Below are 8,342 nucleotides of genomic sequence, written 5' to 3' on the forward strand. Positions count from 1 at the left end.
TCTCAAATTTAACCAATTCAACACTGCACGCACCCATCTAGAGATATTTGACTTGTATCCTTGTTTATGAACAAAGATAAGTTTCTCCTAAATGAGACCCTAAACAAACCTAAATGAGACCCTAAACAAACCCTGAACGATACCCTAAATCACAACTGTAGTGGTAAACTAAAACTTTAGAATACACAACAAATAAACCCTAAGGCAGTGCTAAGGCAGTGCTACTAATTCCTTAATTAGAATCGTCCCAAAAGTAGTCTAGAGACAAAGTTATCAAAACAATTTGCGTAATTCTCTTCCACGAGTTCATATCATGACTGAAATACAACACTCTTGACTATGTTTCTCATAAACCCGACATTAGGATCCAGCTCAGTCATAAAACCCGACCCGATTGAGATCCACAATTAACCTATTACCCAACATATGTAAGAACAAAAACTCAAACTTTTCCCATTTTTTGTTAGGTGAACCATCGTTGTATATTAACAGATTTACTATGAAAGCAACTGTACTGCTCATCCTAGTGGTTTGGCATATTGGTCATTATAGTAAAGGTCGGGTGTTCGAGGTGAAACTGTATTATTATAATTTTTAATCCAAAACACGAACAAAAAAAATTCAAATTTGACGTTCGAGCTCGGGTCCGTTAACCCCTAAAAGTCTTTCCTTCACCAACTGAGCCAGCTACATATACAGTACCTTTGATGCAAATATATCATCTAATTAAATCTCCTACTACAAATATACGCGGAAGTTAGAATATTATAAATATTCTTAGAATATATTTTTAACTGAAACTTCCATAAATGCCAAAATCAGGTTTTTTTATCCGTAGAAGGTACTTTCTACACTGGGTAGAACCAAGACAAAAATCCTATAAGCAGATTCTACCTCATGTAGACGTTTGAGTATTGTCTAGATTTCGCATTCCGGGAATTTTAGAATACCTCATAAAAATAGAAACTGTATTCTGAGAAAAAGTAGCTAACTTTACAATTAGTAGAATTCACATTCCATATATTTAGAAGTTTAATTAAAAGTAGATTGTTCGTTCTAAAAAAAGTAGATGAACTTGTTTAATCTGGAATTCAATTTCTACTAACCTATTTTCCGTAGAAGACGAAATCTACTTTTTGTAGAACGTAAATTAAAATTTTTATTTATCAAGTTTTTCAACAAAAAAAATATATCAGTTTGTGTATATGGGTATTTTATCACTTGTTTCTATTTTTTATAATTTTTTTGATTCATAAAACTATTTATTTCATTAATTTTTAGAAATGGAAAGGGTAAAAGGAAAAAAAAATGGACAAAAAAGGTTTTATACCAAAAGGACAACCATGCTGTTTTTTTGTTCCGTTTTGGCAATTTTACTATAAAAGGGGAAAACAAATGGAACAAGTCATGCTGGAGAATGAAGAAAATCAAGATATAAATCTCTTATAAGCTTTTTTCTTCTGTATTCTCCATTCATATATGCAAAAATTGCTAAAATTTTAAATGTAATTTGGTGCTTAAATTACCAGTTTTTATATTTTCAAATAAAGAACAAATTTTACTTGTAATGTTTTTCAAAACCATAAATTTATCTTTGGTAAACGACATATTTCCACACCGGAAGTATCATCATATAGTAACAGTTCCACACAATCTTTCAACCTCGACCTATTTCCACATATTAGAAGTATTAAAACTTATTTCTCCCAAATCAGAAAGATCAAAACTCATATCCCCATAGATGAAGGTTTGACTTGTTTTAAATGGTTTGAACGTAAACCGGTACCAAGTTAGTATGTTTTGGACCGAATTTAAAACCAGACCCAACCTGAGATCCAAATACAGTCCCGACCCAACTTTCCAATCAGACTTTGGTAAAATTTTAAAATCAGATTGTATCGATTCAATTAGGTTAGCCATTGGTTAAGTTTCAAATTTTTGAATAGTAAACCGATCTAAATCGGATTGTGTGGATTTTAGTTCATATTTAATACATTATGGAGATACAGGTTTTGACCTTTTGGATTGGGGAGAAATAAGTTTTAATACTTCTAATATGTGGAATTAGGTTAAAAGATTATGTGGAACTGTTACTATATGATACTTCTAGGGTGGAAATAGGTCGTTTACCCGTCGAAATATGTACAAATGGCTTCATAAAAATAACACTCTTAACAAAAATTGCAACTAATATAAAAATTATTAAATTATCCAAAAGATATTATTTAAACTAAATCAGCTTTGCATTCGGAAGTAGAAGCTCTGCGGTGGGCAATGGAGAACATGCTTCGACACTCAACTTGCCAGAGCTTTTGGACAGACTGCAAGGAGCTGATAGCAATGATAAAGGAATTTCATGTCTGGCCTAGCTTTGCGACGGAATTGAAAATGATAGAGACGCTGCTGATTTGCTTTACGGATTTCAACATCATTCATGTTCCACGAGTGTGCAATCAGTTTTCAAATTTTTTAGCTAAGACTGCTAGATCATTCCATAGAAAGTTACATTCTATTGGTTGTTCTATTCCAGTTTGTTACCTATTCCACCTCAAGTTTCAGTAATAGAATGGCCGTTCGATGTCAAAAAAAAAAAAAAAACTAAATCAGGTTTTTTAATTAATTGTAGCATGTATTTCTTTTGGTGGAGATTTAAGCCCAGCCAAAAATTGGACCAAGAAAGCGAGATTAGAGTTGAATGAATCATAATGGACAAGTCGTCCTAAATGTGCAACGACTAGATAAATAGCAGTAATTACGTCGTCCTAAGTGTAGGAATCATTGTGAACCAAGAATTAATTATTTGACTTCCTTATTTCCATGCAAATATCAACCTATTTCGTTTCGTAGTGTAACGTTGAAAAAAAAACATTGTCGAATTCAACTTTTGAGACAACCAAAAACTAATCGTTATTACTAGGCTAGTTATTATGAATGTTTTTTTTTAACTCCGTTATTACGAATGTTATCGCTAACAGTCTGGCATTTGTAGTTCAGTTTGTCTACGAGGTCGCGTATTGATGTGAGAAAATAACTGATTTATAGTCTTATTTCATGAAAAAGGTGAGAAATTTATTGGTATGTATATTTCCATGGATTTTAGGAATTCAAGTTAAATCTAGTATTATTGGTTCTACATTTTAAAATCTAATTTCAAAATCTATTCTTGTTGATTCTATGATTTTAAAATAGATTTTAGAATCAGGTGCTATTCAATAGTAGGGATTTGTTTAGAGATTTGATTTGAATTTGGATTTGAATGGATTTACAATTGTTTTTAAGAAAAAAATACAAAGAAACAAATATTGAGTTGGAGCTTGTTATTTTGATGAGATTTGTATTATTGGTAATTCCTTATATTTTTGTATACTAATTAATAAACATCGGTTGATATACTACTTCAAATTTAATAAGAACCTTTTCTCACCAAAGACTCATCAGCTTTGTGACTTTGTCCGCTGGAGTTTTCATTGACGGAGTGGGGAAGTCAAAAGCCTAGATGGCGAGACTCAGATGTAATTACTTTCCTCATATACATTTGCATCATTGGGTTCTACCAAAACCACAGTGGTTGCGACAAAAGAGCAGGTGGTGGAGTTTGTTTGACGAAGTCTCCAGATTACACTGAATTTATCTCAAAAGAGTTGCAAATGAAAGAGTTGCAATTCTGAATTAGTTATCATATTATTTTTTCAAATAACAAAATCACAAATCACGAAGAAATATCATCAACTGAAACAAGAAATTTGTTCGTCAAACTTGGTCCAGCTTGTTTTGATAGGTTCTTAGGCTTTCTTTTGTCACATTTGTACATTATCAAACATGAATCTAGAATTTCTTAAAAAACAAGAAACTTCAGAAAAAAAAATATCTCCATCACATTACGATGAATTAGATGCCATACATATTTTTCTGTCATATTGTATGTTTGACGACGCAATAATGATTTTGATTTTGAAATCAATATCATTAATTCTGAAATCTATCTATTTGATTTTAAAATCAATGTGTTTGTCAAAGATTTATAAAATCCAAATAGAATTTATTTATTATTTTTCTTTTTGTCATTAACTTTACAGACTCATATTAACTCTGTGAACCACACTGGAAGATATTGATCCATGTAAACTACAAAAGACGTTTCCTTCCTAGCGCTTCTGGCTAAGCTATCCGCCTTCTTGTTCCGCGTTCTTTGTACATAGATAATCTCTGCGCTAGTAAAACTCTCTTTCAGGATGTGTATATCTTCCAAATAACTTGCAAACGCTGGTCATTCTTCTGGTTCTGAAACCATCTCCACCAATTGAGAACAATCCGTCGTAAATGTAACCTGAAATTGTTTTAAGTTTTTCATGCATTCCATAGCCCATAGTAAAGCTTCCATCTCTGCATGGAGAGGAGCGAGCGAAGCCCGGACATTCCTTGCTCCCATTAGTCCCGCAAATCCTTCTAATGTGTTGTACCACCCTTGACCTGAGAAACTTTCATTTTCTTTCCAGGATCCATCCGTAAAACACCATCTTCCTGGAATTGACGGAAGAATATTAGCCTCTATATGTGTCGTCCTCTTTTTATCATTCAATATTTGTGCCTCAGCCCATAGTTTTGATTCCGTTTCTTCCAGTTTAAGGGTATCCATAGGATCCACATCAATATTACTAAATATTTTATTATTTCTTCCTTTCCAGATATACCAAAGTATCCACGCAAACTGATAATCCTCTATTTATGGGACAACTCTCCAAAAGAGATAATCCATATTCACAAATAGAGAGCTTGTGGGGAACAGAGCTCGGTTTGTTGGGATCTTCGAAAGCGCCCATACCTGAAGTGCATGGGGACATTCAAAAAAGACATGGTTAATCAATTCCTCATCTACTCCACATCTTGCACAACATATATCTCCGGGTATCCCTCGTCCATGCAGATTTTTCTTAACGGCTATGCATCCTGTCACCAATTGCCATAGAAAATGTTTAAGTTTCGGGGCACACCTGATTTTCCAACAATATGCCTTTAAAATATCCACTGTGGTCCCAAACACTAATGGGGGTTTTTCCTTATCTGGGTATATCCTTTCAACCGGATATCCAGATTTAACCGTATATTTTTCATTATTTGTGAAATGTCATCCTTCATGGTCAGCCATCTGAGTTCTACTCAATGGTATACTTTCTATCAATTTCACATCGTGTGAGTCCACCAAAACCCGTAGTGCCGGCGAATTCCATCTTCGCAAATGAGGATCTATAAGAGAATCCATTGTGAGGTATGGGTAAAGATTGTGTTGGTTTTTATTGGCTGGTCTCGGCCGAGTGGTTAGGAGCCAAGGATCATTCCATACTGATATAGATGATCATGTTCTCACCCTTTTAATTAGTCCTTTGCTTACCAGAGATTTAGCAGATACAATACTTCGCCATCCTCCAAATAAAATTTATAAATCCATTAAAATAGTAGAACTAATTACCTCACTAAAAAAATAGAGCAAAATAACAAAAATTGATTATAAAGAAAGCCGTTGAGTTTTAAAATAAGTTGCAGTAACAGAAAAGAAAATATTTCACTAATAAATCATATATGTTTTTCAGTTGTTATCTTTATATTTTTATAAGCTGAACATATAAGAACACAGCTCAACTTTTGTTATCTTGCAAGTATAAAAGACATAGGAAACGAGAAACAGCTCGAGACAAAATTTCTATATAGTATCAAAAAAATGTCAATTATCAATTACATGAACTTGTATTCATAATTATTTTCTCAAAAAATACTCGATATATATGTTTCATTTATTCTTTTTTTTTTCCGACTATGTTTTATTTATTCTTTATATTGAAAAAGATTAAATTGTTCATATAAAGTATTTGAATTTAGTGTATATACATTAATTAACATTTTGAAATTTGGATTTATATTAATTTTATTATATTATTTAGTGTATATAAAATATGTTTTATAGAATTTAAATGTGTTTTAGATATAGTTTTACCAAATCTCATCAAAATATATTAAATGTTAAGAAAATATAAAGATAATTCTATTGTGAATATAAAAAAAATAATATAATAGTTAGTTTGTAGTTACAATTTTAATCGGACCATATATTTACATAGAAATTTCTGAAAAATATATTTTTTATTATTTTATTGATTTGTGTCATATTTTGATGAACCGGTACAACTTGAAACCAGAAAATTTTATTACAATAAACTGGGTCTTTCATGGTTAGGTTCTTTCTCACATCCTTTCCAAAAGTGTCGCATATGTCTATCATATAACACGGTATTGGTTGAAGCCAATAAAGTAAAAGACGCAGCAACATTTTACCCATATATTATATAGAGGTGGAAGGAAAGATCCTCAATCGAGAAAAACTAAATCGTATGACAAATTTTGGGTATATCAAAACTACTATCCAATACGGCAATACATTTACAAGACAACTTTGAACAATAGAGATGAAAATGAAAGTGGAAGATGAATCTGATACATAGAGTAACACATACAAATATAATGTTTTATTTATTTCATAAAGAACTACAGTAGAAATAATAGTGAGAGTTTCTCTTTATAAAAACGAGTTGACTAACATGTCACACTCAAATAGAGACACTAGTCTAACATTTTCCTAAGTCTATCATCGACCTAAGAACTCCTTATTACTCATATCCCTTATGCTTTGTGTCTACTCTAATTCGACACCAAAACTCGTATGCTTATAACTTTTCTTTTGAGGTGGTGCCTAACCCAAAACACATCTCTATCTAGTTATACTAGTAGATTTCGTGGCTTCGTGGCTAGCCTTAGCCAACTTCCCAAAGAAGAGATATTCTCATATCTTCCTTATGGAAAATTTGATATGGGTTATGAAGTGCATGAAGACCCTTGATTATGAAGACGTAGTTTTTTGCAACAGACTATTCTCAATTGGTGAAGATGGTGTCCTCACTTGATGAATGACTAGCTTTTGTTACACACTTGGAGGAGTTTCTACGCAGTTCATTTCTTCAAGATTTGACATATACCAAAAACAACTAATCTAGTGGCGGACAAGCTTGCATGAGGTGTTAGAAATTCCCCATCAGCTGTTTTTATGTCGAGTTCATCCCACTGGTTTGGCTAACTGAACCGGTAGGAACTTGTTCGTAGTTTAGTTTTATTGTTGTCAAAAAAACCAAAAACTTAATTATAAATAAATAGAAATATTTTATAAAATGATAAAGAACTCTTGTGAATGCATGGATCAAGCAAGACCTAGTTTACAGATTAAAGTCCATTCATCACCATTTGCAACCTTAATTTATATTACGGAGTTTATCTGACCCAATATATTGATAAAGATAAGAACAGAAAGTGCCATGTGATCTTCATGCAGCCCGTGGGGGTTTTTTTTTTTGACAAAGTGATTTTAGTTTTAAAGCCTGTGAGGTTTTGTTCTTATAACTTTGGTTAATGCATCTTTCGAATCTAAGATTTCTCCTGCATATAAAATCGAATTATAAGTGAAGAAATATGAAAAAGATAACAAAAAAAATCTGATGAGGATAAGACAAAGGGAAACTTTTAAAATTCGAATAGAGATAGATTATTAGAATTATGATGAATGTCAATAAATTGTTTCAATCAAACAGAGAGAATTCTCAAATGCAGCACTAATTTATAAACTAATCAGTAAAATGATAAGGAAAATTATTTCATTAACAAGTAAAGATATGTATACACCACACAAATAGTTACTATTTATGATAAAAAGAATATTTGTCATTACATGAGTGGCTACTATTCTTGATAAGAACATATCTAAGTAAGATATTTTTTTGTCGGCAATCTAAGTAACATATAAAAACAGATTCTTTTACAGAGAAAATTTTGTGGCACGGCCCAACTTGGGACAAAACACACATCACGAATGAAGACAACATTTTTAGTCGTGGATAATTTTTTAATGAAGACAAACAACATGCGTAACGTTCGTTACAATTTGTCTTGTCCACAGACCTGGGCATTTTACCCGATACCTGAATCCGTATCCAGATCCGATTCAAAAATACAAAACAAAATCTGAAGTGAAGTGACAAAATATCCAAACAGGTATTAAGTTATGACTGACTAGATATTTGAAACCAAACGGACAATATTCAAACCTGAATAAAGATCCAAAATTCGAACATGTGTATACGTTACCATCAAAGTTTTAAAACTCGGACCGGCCGCTCGGACCGGTTCAACCATTAACCGTTTAATATACAGAGTCCGGGTTGAGTTAAAATTCGGATTGAAATTGAACAGTCGAAACCGGTCAAAACCGGCTAAACCAGTGACTTGGGTTAATAAATAAACCC

The sequence above is a fragment of the Brassica oleracea genome, chromosome C2 (assembly GCF_000695525.1).
Source record: "Brassica oleracea var. oleracea cultivar TO1000 chromosome C2, BOL, whole genome shotgun sequence".
NCBI lineage: Eukaryota > Viridiplantae > Streptophyta > Magnoliopsida > Brassicales > Brassicaceae > Brassica > Brassica oleracea.